Source organism: Euprymna scolopes, chromosome 46 (genome assembly GCF_053919585.1).
Source record: "Euprymna scolopes isolate OS-2025 chromosome 46, ASM5391958v1, whole genome shotgun sequence".
Taxonomy (NCBI): domain Eukaryota; kingdom Metazoa; phylum Mollusca; class Cephalopoda; order Sepiida; family Sepiolidae; genus Euprymna; species Euprymna scolopes.
Window position 1 is genome coordinate 214,922,035 of NC_136527.1, and position 16,581 is coordinate 214,938,615.

Below are 16,581 nucleotides of genomic sequence, written 5' to 3' on the forward strand. Positions count from 1 at the left end.
CAATAAATTCAAAACCCTACTGAAACTAAAAGAAACTCTTGATGAGAAAAGGAGAAAATCGGAGGAGAAAGAGTTCCCTGAATCCCTTTTCCCTGAAAAACCGACCTCAAAAGAAAAGCAAATCCCTCGCAAAGCCCCCCCTCTTACTAAAGCTCCTCTGCCCCATAGAGACACCAAAATGACATCTCTAGGTTCTCCCTCCAAAAAGACCCCCAAACCGTCACCATTCTGCTCGCCAAACAACACGCCCAAGAACACCCCTCCCCCTTCTCCAATGAAAACAGACATGCCCCCTCCTCCCCCCTCAGATAAGAAAAGACATAGAAGCCCCTCTGTAGAGACTGAATCAAGAAAAAAAAAACAACAACCCTTCTTTAATGGGAAGGACGTGTGCAAAATCACGGCAGAAGTAGAGACCATAATGAAGTCCCATAGCAGGAAAGATTACAGAAACCTCCTCGCTTTCAAATCATACCAAAAAAAAGACATTACTAACCCTGAAAATTTTAAAACAAACCACATACTAACAGTTGTCAGGAAACGCGAGGAGACCAAAGGACTATGGACTATGCTGGAGGAAGCAAACTCTGCTTTCAACCTTTATCCTCCAGCAGCCTATTTCAACGACAACGAATTAATCGAAATTAGAAAACGATGTGTTGGACGGGTCCCCATCAAACTCCATCCTTCACTTTATAGGGCAGTTAAACTAACCTTCCCCCTAGACATCGGCGGTCTGTCCCCTGACGGGTCTATCACCACTGAGATGACCACTGGATCATTGGGGACAGCTGTCGGTGTCTTGACACCGTCTATGTTTGATTAGGTTTCTCAACCCTAAGTAACTCAAGATGGCTTCCTTAAGATTAGCTAGTTTAAATGTCCGAGGGTTGAGGGACGCCTCTCGTAAACTTCGAGTTGCACGCGACCTTCAACGCCTTGGTGTGGATATTTGCTGTATACAGGAAACTCACTTCATTCCTAGTGATTATCAGGGTGTGCTCCTTAGAGACTTTCAGCTCTATTCAGCACATTATGATACCCATGCAAGGGGGGTTACTTGGCTAGTTAAGCGCACTCTTGATGCGTCGTGTGACCCTATTTATGCAGATCCAGAGGGAAGATTACTCGTTCTAGATGTTACCGTAAAGGATGTGGCATTTCGTTTTATTGGGGTTTATGCGCCCAATAACCATGCTGAGCTAGTTTCCTTTTTTCGGCGAATCGAGCCTTTCATGAATTCGTCTCGACGGTTAGTTTTAGCGGGAGACTGGAACGCGGTCCTGGATCCCGAATTAGATCGCGAGGTTAATACCAGAAGGGATACTAATCAGAACCGGGATGCTAAAGCGTTTCGAGACTTTGTCGACAAGTTTGATCTTGTCGATAAATTTCGGAACGAAAAACCCGGGGATTTAGCATGGACTTGGACAGGTAGACGCGGCTCCGATTCGGTGCAACTTTCGAGTTACATCGATCGGTTCTTAGTTAGGAGAGTCGACTTAGGGCTTTTAGACTGTCCAAGTTTTCATAGTATAGTTTATTCGGACCACAGGCTTGTCCGGGTTCGAGTAAACTTAGATAGTGTTAAACCTAGGATGGCTAGTTACTGGAAGTTCAACACGTCGTTGTTCGATGTGAAGGACTTCCGGGAACAGCTTCTACTAACAATACAGAGGGAATTGACGGGGGCTATCATCGGGAATAAGTGGTGGGGCAACCTTAAAAAAGTCATTAGGTCCTTCGCTGCTGATTTTAGTCGCCGGCTCAAACGTAGTTCTAGAGCAGCGAAAGCGGCGCTAGAAGATAGATTAGAAAGGGCGGTGGAGGAGGGGGATAGTGCTAGCTATACTGTAGTTAAGGCTGAACTGGACTCCTTGGATAACAGGGAGGACCAGGGAGTATTAGTTAGGGCTAGATTAAAAAGAGCGCCAAACGAGGCAACAAACATGGCCGCGTCATTGCGTGCGGAGGAGTTTCGACGTTCTGCAGATCGACACATCGCCAGTGTCACATTGCCGGACGGACGAACCGTAACTTCAAACGACGGAATCTTGGAGGGTTTTCGGACTCATTTTCAGGAACTTTTTACCAAGGAGCCCGGTCTGACTATTGAACAGTTTGACACCTATTTAGCCGACTTTTCTCGCCTGGAGGCGACCGAAGCAGCTAGGTGTGAAGGTAGCATAAAAGAGGAAGAAGTCATTGAGGCCTTGAAACAGGTCGGGCTAGACAGGACCCCTGGGATAGATGGTCTGCCCTACGAGGTGTATTTGAGGCTGTCGCCCATTTTTATCCCTTTGCTGACCGTACTTTTTAACTCCTGGTTTAGGAACGGGTGCATACCTCAGTACTTTACCAGGGGGATCATTAAATTGTTACGCAAAGATAAAAATGGAGGGGATGGGATAGGTAATTTCCGGCCCTTAACGATGTTAAACACAGAGTTAAAGATTTTGGCCAAGATCTTAGCAAATCGTCTGCAGATTGTCTTACACCGTCTAATAAGTCCCGAACAGACTTGTTCTGTTAAGGGTCGGACGATTCAAGACAATTTGCACACGATACGCTTGATCGTAGAAAAAGTCGACACAGAAGCCGCGCTGATCAACTTAGATCAGTCCAAAGCATTCGACAGAGTAGACCATCGTTACCTAGAGGCTGTTCTTCGCTCGGCTGGGTTTGGTCCCCAGTTTCGCTCTTGGATTTGCCTCTTGTATGCCAACCCTGGTGCTATGGTAGAAGTGAATGGGGTGAGGTCGAAACCCTTCATGTTAACAAGATCGATCCGTCAAGGTTGTCCGTTATCCCCAATGTTATATGTGCTGGTGCTTGAGCCATATTTGCGCCAGCTTCGGGTGAATCCGGTCCTTCGCGGGATTACTTTGCCAGGTGGCTCTACCCCGGTAAAGTATACCGCCTATGCTGACGACGTGACTGTGCTTGTAACGAGCAGTGCCGAGATTAGAGTCGTTGACATAGAAACAAGTCGGTATGCCAAGGTCACAGGGGCCATAATTAACTACGTTAAGTCTATTGGCTTACGTATCGGTGCCTGGAGGGGTATGCCCCTTCAGGGACCCTTTGGTTGGACTGATGGGCCATGCAAGCTACTCGGCGTCTGGTTTGGCCCCGGTCTCCAGCTGGAGAAAAATTGGTCGGAGGTATTGGAAGCGGTCAAGGTCGCATCTCATTTGTGGGCCTTGAGAAATCTGTCTTTGAAGGGTCGGGCGGAGGTATGCAATTCTCATATCTACCCCCTGATCCTTTACCGTCTATCAGTACTTCCACTCCCGGAAACCACACTAGTTGATCTGGTGCGTGCTCTTTTTGCATTCTTATGGCGCGGAAAGCAAGCCATGGTTACTCGGGAGGTCTGTTACCTTCATCCGTCTGAAGGCGGTCTGGGTATGCCTAGTGTGCTAATACGTAGACACACTCTTAGGCTGATATACCTGGATCGAATGTGTACACCAAGTGAGGGAAACGGTGTCTTCTGGATAGAAGACACTAAGAAAGCCTTTCCGGCTTTGGAGAGTGTGCATTCGGCTAGAGGAGAGGCACACAAGTTGTTCCGAAACGAGTGCCCTTTCTATCGCGAGTGTCGGCAGGCCTTGAGATTTCTTCTTCGGGTCCAAGAAAGCCTCTCTGACACCCAGCTGTTGTCTCGCAAGGCGCTATATCGGGCCTTAGTGAGGGGATCCGTTCGAGACGAAAAGATTGAGGAGTTCGGTTTTACGAAGGAGGAGCGCCGCTTAATATGGCCTTGGGCGCCTGGGTCGAGCTGCTTCGATAATTACGAGGCATCACTCACCTGGCTGGTAATACGAAATGCCCTCTGGGTCGGCAAAAGACTTTACGCAGCGGGTTTTACGGAGACACCCAATTGTGTCCGATGCGGAGAATGGGAGGAAGACCTTGATCATGCTTTCTTCCACTGCGCCATTGTTCGACCGTTGTGTGAGTTAGTTGAAGGCTTCACGGTTCGCATGCTGAGCGAGCGGTTTTTTGTGCTGGAGTCGGTTTCCCCGTGCTGCAACTGGGCACCGACCATGAAGAAAGAAGAACGCTATGTTTTTCTGTGTTTATTAGCAGTTATGAGAGGCGTGATTTGGACGACGCGACAGAAGGAGGTTTACGGAGGTGAGACCTTCACTGCTCCCCAGCTTGTCCTCATTTTCAAATATCGATTGAAAATGCGAATTAAGCTGGAGAAGGTGAAACTCACTCCTGTGAATTTCAACGACAGGTGGGTGAAAGTTTCGCGATTGTGTAAAGTGAATGGAGCTAATCTTGAATTTCTTTTTTGAGTGGCTTAGGTTTTTTTAAGGATTTTGGGTGACTTGATCAAACATAGACATGCATCGGACCTCCTAGAGTAGGCTAGTTAGGCATTTTTGTTCGATTTTTAACTTAGCTAGAGTATGCATGCTATCATCGCCCCAATCCCCCTTTTTGGTTTTCCCTGTCCCAGCGTCCCCCCTTTTTTTTTTTTTTTTTTTTTTTTTTTTTTTTTTTTCCCACTTTTGGTTCGATAACCCCCAATCCCGGCCCCTTAGGTGATGGATAAACTGTTTTGCCAGAGATGTGGGCCATTTTTGTTGTGTTTGAATAAAGTCAGTTTTCGTGGGACCCACATCTTTTCGACTGGCAAAACTTTTTATCCGCCACAATCAGTAGTGAGGGGGTTCTTTTTACTAACCACCTTTTAGCATTGTATATTTTTCATCCAATTTTGTAAATAAGATTTTTATCCCCAAACCCCCCCACATCATGTATATATATTTGTAACTTTCGGGTTTTAAGTAGGATGTCCACAGAGTGATTCTGGTATTTTGGTGAAAGAGTCTAGTTAAGTTAACGTTATGTTAGTTAGGTCAACATTAACCCCCATCCCCTTTTTCGGCCTTGTGCCACATTTTTATTTGTGTAATTTTATTTTATACAATAAAATAAATATTAACTTTACTCTTCGTCTGACTACGTCTTCATCGTTCGAGTTACATGGTTAAAAATTTGTTGGTTCGTATATTGTTACTCTGCGCGTTATATTGTTAATATTTTGTTATCACCTTGTTAAATTTGTTATTGCTTATCTTCTTCTTCCCCCGGCACCACTTTTTCAATTACCGGACTCTTTTTTTTTTTCTTTTTTTTTTATTTTTTTTTTGGGACTGTTATCTTTCTCTCCTCTTGTTATACGCCGGCCATGGCATCTGCCAGCTGTGTGCCGACGGTTGAGGTGAAGGAAGATGAGGCATTAGGTGGATGGACAAAACCACCAAAAGTAAAAATTGATGTGGTTAAATTTGTCGAAGACGCAAAGAAATGTGTTGAATTTACGACAGAAACTGGTATAAAGTTGGAACAACCGCGGTTACAGGAATTTGCTAAGAGGACTATTTCTCTATTTGTAATAGACCGCAAAACAAAAAAACTAATAAGGTCAACGAAAGATGTTGTCACCAAATTAATTGCATCAGCAGGTTTAAGAGCTGAGCGGATTACAAAATGTAAAGGATACAACACATGGACAGCTCTGTTTAAGACGGAAGACGAATGCGTAGCTATGACAAAAAAAGAAATTATTACCAACGAGTACGTTCTGAGAATGGAATACTTAGGAAGGCGAAGAACTACAGTGTCCATTTTTGAAGTTCCTGGTGCTGTCCCCGGGGAATACCTAGCCGCTTTCTTACTTAAGTTTGGGGACATAACCGGAATAGAAGAAGACCATTATAATGGAGTATGGACTTTTGACATTCTGCTTAATACAGAAGCATTTTTACGTATACCTTACTACCTGGAGGCTGGAGTAGAGAAGCTGCCAATCGTGGTCGCAGGCAGAAGACCAGCATGTTGGATATGTGGGGAAGTCGGCCATCTCACTTACACATGCCCCAAAAGGAAGCCAGCCGTAAAAGTTATCCCTACAAATGAACGGAAAATAGGTTATGTAGAACCTAAGGACAATTCCCAGACACCAGCAGAAGAGAAAAATGAAATCACACCTGAGGAGTTTGAAAAGACTTTTAATTCAGAAAAACAATCCCCCAAAAAGAAGGACAACTGGACACTCATCCCTCTTTCAAAAAAATCCCCACCCAAGACTTATGCTAAGTCCCTCTCTAAAGAAGAGAAAATTGAAATTAGGACAAGTAAAGACCCAGGGGGCAATAAATTCAAAACCCTACTGAAACTAAAAGAAACTCTTGATGAGAAAAGGAGAAAATCTGAGGAGAAAGAGTTCCCTGAATCCCTTTTCCCTGAAAAACCGACCTCAAAAGAAAAGCAAATCCCTCGCAAAGCCCCCCCTCTTACTAAAGCTTCTCTGCCCCATAGAGACACCAAAATGACATCTCTAGGTTCTCCCTCCAAAAAGACCCCCAAACCGTCACCATTCTGCTCGCCAAACAACACGCCCAAGAACACCCCTCCCCCTTCTCCAATGAAAACAGACATGCCCCCTCCTCCCCCCTCAGATAAGAAAAGACATAGAAGCCCCTCTGTAGAGACTGAATCAAGGAAAAAAAAACAACAACCCTTCTTTAATGGGAAGGATGTGTGCAAAATCACGGCAGAAGTAGAGACCATAATGAAGTCCCATAGCAGGAAAGAATACAGAAACCTCCTCGCTTTCAAATCATACCAAAAAAAAGACATTACTAACCCTGAAAATTTTAAAACAAACCACATACTAACAGTTGTCAGGAAACGCGAGGAGGCCAAAGGACTATGGACTATGCTGGAGGAAGCAAACTCTGCTTTCAACCTTTATCCTCCAGCAGCCTATTTCAACGACAACGAATTAATCGAAATTAGAAAACGATGTGTTGGACGGGTCCCCATCAAACTCCATCCTTCACTTTATAGGGCAGTTAAACTAACCTTCCCCCTAGACATCGGCGGTCTGTCCCCTGACGGGTCTATCACCACTGAGATGACCACTGGATCATTGGGGACAGCTGTCGGTGTCTTGACACCGTCTATGTTTGATTAGGTTTCTCAACCCTAAGTAACTCAAGATGGCTTCCTTAAGATTAGCTAGTTTAAATGTCCGAGGGTTGAGGGACGCCTCTCGTAAACTTCGAGTTGCACGCGACCTTCAACGCCTTGGTGTGGATATTTGTTGTATACAGGAAACTCACTTCATTCCTAGTGATTATCAGGGTGTGCTCCTTAGAGACTTTCAGCTCTATTCAGCACATTATGATACCCATGCAAAGGGGGTTACTTGGCTAGTTAAGCGCACTCTTGATGCGTCGTGTGACCCTATTTATGCAGATCCAGAGGGAAGATTACTCGTTCTAGATGTTACCGTAAAGGATGTGGCATTTCGTTTTATTGGGGTTTATGCGCCCAATAACCATGCTGAGCTAGTTTCCTTTTTTCGGCGAATCGAGCCTTTCATGAATTCGTCTCGACGGTTAGTTTTAGCGGGAGACTGGAACGCGGTCCTGGATCCCGAATTAGATCGCGAGGTTAATACCAGAAGGGATACTAATCAGAACCGGGATGCTAAAGCGTTTCGAGACTTTGTCGACAAGTTTGATCTTGTCGATAAATTTCGGAACGAAAAACCCGGGGATTTAGCATGGACTTGGACAGGTAGACGCGGCTCCGATTCGGTGCAACTTTCGAGTTACATCGATCGGTTCTTAGTTAGGAGAGTCGACTTAGGGCTTTTAGACTGTCCAAGTTTTCATAGTATAGTTTATTCGGACCACAGGCTTGTCCGGGTTCGAGTAAACTTAGATAGTGTTAAACCTAGGATGGCTAGTTACTGGAAGTTCAACACGTCGTTGTTCGATGTGAAGGACTTCCGGGAACAGCTTCTACTAACAATACAGAGGGAATTGACGGGGGCTATCATCGGGAATAAGTGGTGGGGCAACCTTAAAAAAGTCATTAGGTCCTTCGCTGCTGATTTTAGTCGCCGGCTCAAACGTAGTTCTAGAGCAGCGAAAGCGGCGCTAGAAGATAGATTAGAAAGGGCGGTGGAGGAGGGGGATAGTGCTAGCTATACTGTAGTTAAGGCTGAACTGGACTCCTTGGATAACAGGGAGGACCAGGGAGTATTAGTTAGGGCTAGATTAAAAAGAGCGCCAAACGAGGCAACAAACATGGCCGCGTCATTGCGTGCGGAGGAGTTTCGACGTTCTGCAGATCGACACATCGCCAGTGTCACATTGCCGGACGGACGAACCGTAACTTCAAACGACGGAATCTTGGAGGGTTTTCGGACTCATTTTCAGGAACTTTTTACCAAGGAGCCCGGTCTGACTATTGAACAGTTTGACACCTATTTAGCCGACTTTTCTCGCCTGGAGGCGACCGAAGCAGCTAGGTGTGAAGGTAGCATAAAAGAGGAAGAAGTCATTGAGGCCTTGAAACAGGTCGGGCTAGACAGGACCCCTGGGATAGATGGTCTGCCCTACGAGGTGTATTTGAGGCTGTCGCCCATTTTTATCCCTTTGCTGACCGTACTTTTTAACTCCTGGTTTAGGAACGGGTGCATACCTCAGTACTTTACCAGGGGATCATTAAATTGTTATGCAAAGATAAAAATGGAGGGGATGGGATAGGTAATTTCCGGCCCTTAACGATGTTAAACACAGAGTTAAAGATTTTGGCCAAGATCTTAGCAAATCGTCTGCAGATTGTCTTACACCGTCTAATAAGTCCCGAACAGACTTGTTCTGTTAAGGGTCGGACGATTCAAGACAATTTGCACACGATACGCTTGATCGTAGAAAAAGTCGACACAGAAGCCGCGCTGATCAACTTAGATCAGTCCAAAGCATTCGACAGAGTAGACCATCGTTACCTAGAGGCTGTTCTTCGCTCGGCTGGGTTTGGTCCCCAGTTTCGCTCTTGGATTTGCCTCTTGTATGCCAACCCTGGTGCTATGGTAGAAGTGAATGGGGTGAGGTCGAAACCCTTCATGTTAACAAGATCGATCCGTCAAGGTTGTCCGTTATCCCCAATGTTATATGTGCTGGCGCTTGAGCCATATTTGCGCCAGCTTCGGGTGAATCCGGTCCTTCGCGGGATTACTTTGCCAGGTGGCTCTACCCCGGTAAAGTATACCGCCTATGCTGACGACGTGACTGTGCTTGTAACGAGCAGTGCCGAGATTAGAGTCGTTGACATAGAAACAAGTCGGTATGCCAAGGTCACAGGGGCCATAATTAACTACGTTAAGTCTATTGGCTTACGTATCGGTGCCTGGAGGGGTATGCCCCTTCAGGGACCCTTTGGTTGGACTGATGGGCCATGCAAGCTACTCGGCATCTGGTTTGGCCCCGGTCTCCAGCTGGAGAAAAATTGGTCGGAGGTATTGGAAGCGGTCAAGGTCGCATCTCATTTGTGGGCCTTGAGAAATCTGTCTTTGAAGGGTCGGGCGGAGGTATGCAATTCTCATATCTACCCCCTGATCCTTTACCGTCTATCAGTACTTCCACTCCCGGAAACCACACTAGTTGATCTAGTGCGTGCTCTTTTTGCATTCTTATGGCGCGGAAAGCAAGCCATGGTTACTCGGGAGGTCTGTTACCTGCATCCGTCTGAAGGCGGTCTGGGTATGCCTAGTGTGCTAATACGTAGACACACTCTTAGGCTGATATACCTGGATCGAATGTGTACACCAAGTGAGGGAAACGGTGTCTTCTGGATAGAAGACACTAAGAAAGCCTTTCCGGCTTTGGAGAGTGTGCATTCGGCTAGAGGAGAGGCACACAAGTTGTTCCGAAACGAGTGCCCTTTCTATCGCGAGTGTCGGCAGGCCTTGAGATTTCTTCTACGGGTCCAAGAAAGCCTCTCTGACACCCAGCTGTTGTCTCGCAAGGCGCTATATCGGGCCTTAGTGAGGGGATCCGTTCGAGACGAAAAGATTGAGGATTTCGGTTTTACGAAGGAGGAGCGCCGCTTAATATGGCCTTGGGCGCCTGGGTCGAGCTGCTTCGATAATTACGAGGCATCACTCACCTGGCTGGTAATACGAAATGCCCTCTGGGTCAGCAAAAGACTTTACGCAGCGGGTTTTACGGAGACACCCAATTGTGTCCGATGCGGAGAATGGGAGGAAGACCTTGATCATGCTTTCTTCCACTGCGCCATTGTTCGACCGTTGTGTGAGTTAGTTGAAGGCTTCACGGTTCGCATGCTGAGCGAGCGGTTTTTTGTGCTGGAGTCGGTTTCCCCATGCTGCAACTGGGCACCGACCATGAAGAAAGAAGAACGCTATGTTTTTCTGTGTTTACTAGCAGTTATGAGAGGCGTGATTTGGACGACGCGACAGAAGGAGGTTTACGGAGGTGAGACCTTCACTGCTCCCCAGCTTGTCCTCATTTTCAAATATCGATTGAAAATGCGAATTAAGCTGGAGAAGGTGAAACTCACTTCTGTGAATTTCAACGACAGGTGGGTGAAAGTTTCGCGACTGTGTAAAGTGAATGGAGCTAATCTTGAATTTCCTTTTTGAGTGGCTTAGGTTTTTTTAAGGATTTTGGGTGACTTGATCAAACATAGACATGCATCGGACCTCCTAGAGTAGGCTAGTTAGGCATTTTTGTTCGATTTTTAACTTAGCTAGAGTATGCATGCTATCATCGCCCCAATCCCCTTTTTTGGTTTTCCCTGTCCCAGCGTCCCCCCTTTTTTTTTTTTTTTTTTTTTTTCCCCCACTTTTGGTTCGATAACCCCCAATCCCGGCCCCTTAGGTGATGGATAAACTGTTTTGCCAGAGAGGTGGGCCATTTTTGTTGTGTTTGAATAAAGTCAGTTTTCGTGGGACCCACATCTTTTCGACTGGCAAAACTTTTTATCCGCCACAATCAGTAGTGAGGGGGTTCTTTTTTCTAACCACCTTTTAGCATTGTATATTTTTCATCCAATTTTGTAAATAAGATTTTTATCCCCAACCCCCCCACATCATGTATATATATTTGTAACTTTCGGGGTTTAAGTAGGATGTCCACAGAGTGATTCTGGTATTTTGGTGAAAGAGTCTAGTTAAGTTAACGTTATGTTAGTTAGGTCAACATTAACCCCCATCCCCTTTTTCGGCCTTGTGCCACATTTTTATTTGTGTAATTTTATTTTATACAATAAAATAAATATTAACTTTAGTCTTTGTCAAGTTATCCACAACTTGAACGCTGACCGAAAGTCCACTACACAATCCAACACCCGCATATCCAACAAGCTGGCCGATGTCCAGCTATCACCAATGGTAGTTTTTCCTCCCCTGCTTCTATGTAGTACGGAATTTTGTCGAATATCTCTTTGTTAAGAAGAATTTCAAAGGTCCATGTTCCATGGAAACCGTCAAGACTTACTCCCGTAATTTCTCCGAATTGCAGAAGAAAGGCGTATAAGTATTCTCCAGGTACCGTTGCTGGAACTTCGAACACAGAAACCGACGTTCTCCTCCTTCCCATATACTTCATCCTCAGGATCCTGGTCTTTTGTTATTACTTCTTTTTTTTTGTCATACTGACGCAGTCTTCCTCTGAGCTTATGACAAAGGCAGAAGAATTGCTGTTTTCTAGGTTGGAATCTATCCATCTCAAACTTATCGTTGACTAATTTTTGACCTTGAAGGGTTTTTTTTTTATTGAAAAGTTCAGAGTACCTGACCATTGTCGCCTTGCTAACAATATCAATAGCAAACTAATCTCACCCTTATCCTCAGGTGGCTTCCGGTCCTGTATCAGCAGTGACTTCTTTGTAACACACACACACGCACACACACACACACGTATATATATCATTCAACCACGGTAATGGTTGAATATATGCTTAAGTCCGAAATTGAATGAATCGAGACACATTCAAACCCCCACCACTAATTCCGTTCGCAACCAAATTTCAAACAGGTTACATAGTTGGATAGAACACCTCATTAGCTACATTTTGAAAAAAGAATTTTGAAAATTGGTTCAGTAAAAAAAAAGTTACAACAAAATATGTGGGTTCACAAACAGGAGAGTAAGTACATACATAAGTGACTAACGCTTTTTTTTATTTTGCATAACTTTTTTTTGTATATAAATATTTTTTGCTGCGATTTTGCCAATATGACATGTTAGCGTAACGGTTAGAGTACCGGGGGTTGGTGGAAAGATTTTAGGTTCAATCCCGTGTATTGTTTTTTTTTTATAATTAAAAAACCGAACTTTTTTTTTAATAACTAATTTTTTTTTAACTCTCCTTATGAAATAGATATGCGGTTTTCTTTTCCTAGATGTTTTAGATTTTCAATGCAGCACAGTACGGTTTGGGATCTTACCGTACTATTCTCCAATGCTTTAATAGCTGCCTGACTATCTGAAAGGATAGCTATTTCCTGTTGCTGAACCTCTTCCATGATCAGAACCTCAGATTCAAAAGCCTTAAACATGCGCTATTTCTCCTTCTTCTTCGGTTTTTGTCGTGATGTTTACCGAATGTTAGAGCTGACTTGTCAGACTTAGGTCTGAGATTCTGCTCTTTGGTGAAGGCGAGGGTGGTGTTTGGTACCACATCCAATGGTGCCAGCTCATGACTGGTGTTTGGTGTTGTATCCGATGATACCTGTACGGTGAAGACTTCTGCTTGGAAGACCGTCCTCAGTTTACCAAGATAATAAGATTTTTGACAGGTGAGGTGGTTTGAGTATTCTATATAAACACTCGCACCAATCCTATCATTCATTTTAGATCCATCAGTATAGCATTTGATTACGTTGCTTTCCAGCTCTTTTTCGTAATCTTTTGCGCCTGTTCTGTCATAAACCATACATGTGAAATGCTTTTCAAATGATCTGGTTTTAGTCATAAGGTCACCCGGCACATGCAAGAGCGGTAGTTCCTTCCTAGCCTCATTACACAAATCCACGTGACTCTTTGTTTTTCCAGTAGTCCCAACAGATCTTGACCACTACAGACCCATGAGATCTATTCTATAGGATCCCTGTATCGCTTCTGCCTTCAGGAATTCTTTAATCGGAGGGATATTCAACAGCATCTCCATCCAGTAGGTGTGCTCGGATATGCTGAAGAAGTCATTAAACAAGCAAGTCTTTGTACCTTCTGGAGTTTCTTCCTCAAGTACAGTTTGTCTGTCCCGCGGATCCAGGAAACACATGCATACGACAAAATGGGCATACCATAGCAATGTATATCCACCTCATTACATGCGGGTTAACTGCCCAAGTTTTCCCCACAATTTATTTGCATTGCATAAGGGCTGCAGTCGCCTTGGAGGAAATCTTTTTTATGTGTCTTTTCCTGGTTAGCTTACTGTCCAGGATTACCCCTAACAGCCTTGCCTCCTGCGAAAGTTTAAATTTCTGTCCACTCAGAAAAAGGTCACCAAGTTGGCAATTCCTTTTATATGTAAATAAGACCATTTCTGTTTTACGGCTACTGAATTCTAATTCATTTCGATTAGACCATTTATTAGGAATATTTAATGCCATTTTGGCAACGCGTCTGACCAATGATGCTTATGAACCCGCGACCAGCACTGCGATGTCATCAGCAGCAGCCTGGGCATAAATATTCCTATTTTTAAACTCCTTTAAAAGAGGATTCAGCATACAGTTCCATAGTAAAGGTGATAAAATCCCACTTTGGGGGTTTCATTTAACTACTTCCCTTTTAACAGTTGCCCTCAGTAGTTCTACTTGAACTGTTCTGTGCCTCACCATATACTCAATCCATCGGATGACTACTGGTGGCACATTGAGTTCTCGTAGCGACTTGAACATACTACTGAAGTGTATGTTGTCAAAAGCTCCAACGATATCTAAAAAGACACCGAGTGCCATCTTCTTTTTTGTTAGTTTACGCTCTATACAGATCACGAATTCATGAATCACAGTCTCGGTAGAGACCCTGGCTCGGAACTACTGTGATTGAATGATAAATATTGCATAAATGTGTGTTTGAGAGCTAATTTTTTTTGACAATCATTAATAAATATTATAAATTTATATATTAATACGATAGTAATGCCTGGAAAAATCATGGATTATATGGAAAAATGCGCGCATGAAAAGTAATATTCTTAAGATTTTATTAAACCTGGAAAAGTAAAGGACAAGAAATTCAACCTGGAAAAGTAAAGAACAAGATATTCTAGTAAAGTAAAAAATAAGAATTTTTTAGACTTAAAATATTGCAGCTAAAAATAAAATTTGAATATTGATAAATATTTTATTTATTATTTGCATATGTTGTTGTTTATTGTTGAGTTAGAAAGGGTGTCAGTCGCTGGACTGAACTTATTTCCCCCCTATTATTTGCATATATTTATGTAGTGAAAATTGTTTGAATGAAATTAATTCATTAGTTAGTTAGTTAGTAGATGGAATTAATAATTTTATAATTTACATAAAAATTAATAATTTTATAATTAGGATCATTTAATTCATTTTTTAGCGGTACAAGTAAATGGAGTCCTTTGGTGTTCATCAGTCGGTGCGCCAGGGTTGTCCGCTGTTGCCTCTGTTGTATGTCCTGGCATTGGAGCCCTTCCTTCGCAAGTTAAGGGGAAAGGCGGCTAGACCAGTCCTGCGCGGCATAGCTCTACCTGGTGTCTGTGTACGTTGATGATGTCACCATTTTTGTAGGGCGAAGGATCGATGTTAAAGTGGTGATGGAGGCAGTCACTGAGTATGAAGAAGTCACAAGGGCCATAGTCAATCGCAGCAAGATGAGTTCGGCTGGACGGATGGCCCGGTAAAGATTCTCGGAGTGTGGTTCGGGCCTGGACTCCAGCTGGACAAAAATTGGTCGGAAGTACAGACAAAGTCGAGTCATCAGTTGGATGATACTTGATACATCAGACTTGGAGAATGCAAACCTGTTGGTAAGTCAAAGACTCTTGTTTTCTTATATATATATATATATATATATATATATATATATATATATATATATATATATATATATATATGAATACACATTCAAAGCGATTTTTAATGACAATCTTTGGTGTGAAATTCGAACTAACATATACATTTTTGGCTAAGATCAAAGTGTAGTATCTGATCCGTTTCCACTTGTCAGTACTTCCCCTGCCTGTGGACTACTGCAAGGCTTTAGAGCGACTCCTTTTCAAAATTCTTTGGAAAGGGGGAAAGTCGTATATCCGTAGACAGAAACTCAGAGAGGGAGGCTTGGGAATTCCTGAATTATTATCCGCTGCTGAAGGTTGAAGAAGAAGACCGGTGGAGGAATCACAGTTACTCTCCGAATGCTGAGCCGCCGCCCTTAAGGCATTGCCAGGGTCCAGTGACCTTGCATTGCCTAGGAAGAGGCTATATTGGGATTTAGTAGCAGGGACCACAAAAGATCCGCTGGTTGAGCGGCTGCACATATCGAGGGAGGGGTCCTCCCTCAGTGGAATTGGTCGCCAGCCAGAAGCTTCCTAAATAATTCAGAGTTTTCAATAACATGGAGGCTTGTCCGGAATGCGCTGCCACTTTTTGCTGTGCTTGCCAGGTACTGCAGGAGGGATGAATACGTTCCCTTTTGCCCCCGCTGAGAGGATGATGAGAATGAAACCAGGGATTATGCCTTTTTTCTTTCAGAGGCTTTGGGAGTACACCGGAGAGGTAACGGCTCACATCGACCCCGAGCGGTTGTTACCACTTGATTTAGCGTACGTTGTCGACAACATGGACTCGCCGGTTGCTGGGGAGAAACGATTGGTATTTCTCACAATCCTAGCTGTAGCTAGGTTAGTGACGTAAGTTACACGTTTTAAAATTGTCTATGGGGTTGAATCTGTTTCGGATCAGAATCTAATGCTTAAAGTAAAGATCAGATGTGATTTGAAAAGATTACATCGCATAGATTTTGATAGGAGATGGGTGCACAACACTAGTTTGTGCATCCAACGAGGCGCTAGGTTTGAGTTTGTTTTCCCACCCTAGTGGTATTGGTCAGGCGGTGCTAAGGTTCTACCCAGCCCTAAACAAAGTTTAATAGAGTAGGTTGGTTGGTTGGTTGGTTGGTTGGTTGGTTGGTTGGTTGTTTTATGGCATATCAACCCTTTTCAGGTTATGTAATTCATTTTTTTTTTACATGGGGGTCACCACTTATCAAGGCCCGGAGGCCACTCATGGATAAGGGTTATTGCGTGTACAGTAATGAATGAGATAGTATTGTAGTAATCATTAGTTTTTGGAGATTTGATAGAGTGTCTTACGTAAGGGGGCGGTTTGTCAGGAATTTGTTTATGTTGGATTTGAAGACATCCAAGTTGTAGTCAGGTGGGAAACAGGCAAGTGGCAGAGAGTTCCACAATCGTGCACTTCTGAGAAAGAAGCTCTGCTCATGGAATCTATGTTTGGATTTAGGCACAGATAAAGAGTGGGGAAATTTATTGACAGTAGTTTCAGCCAGACGGGTGTTTCTCATGAAAGATTGGCGAGTGAGGACGAAAGATTGGAGCTCAGTCGAGAACTTGCCATGGAAATAACGATAAAACAAAGACAGGCTCACAACGTCTCTTTCTTCTGTGGGAGAGAGGTTGCAGGGAAGAGAAAAGGGCATCCCCCACCAAACCACGAAGTCTATTTTGTACTCT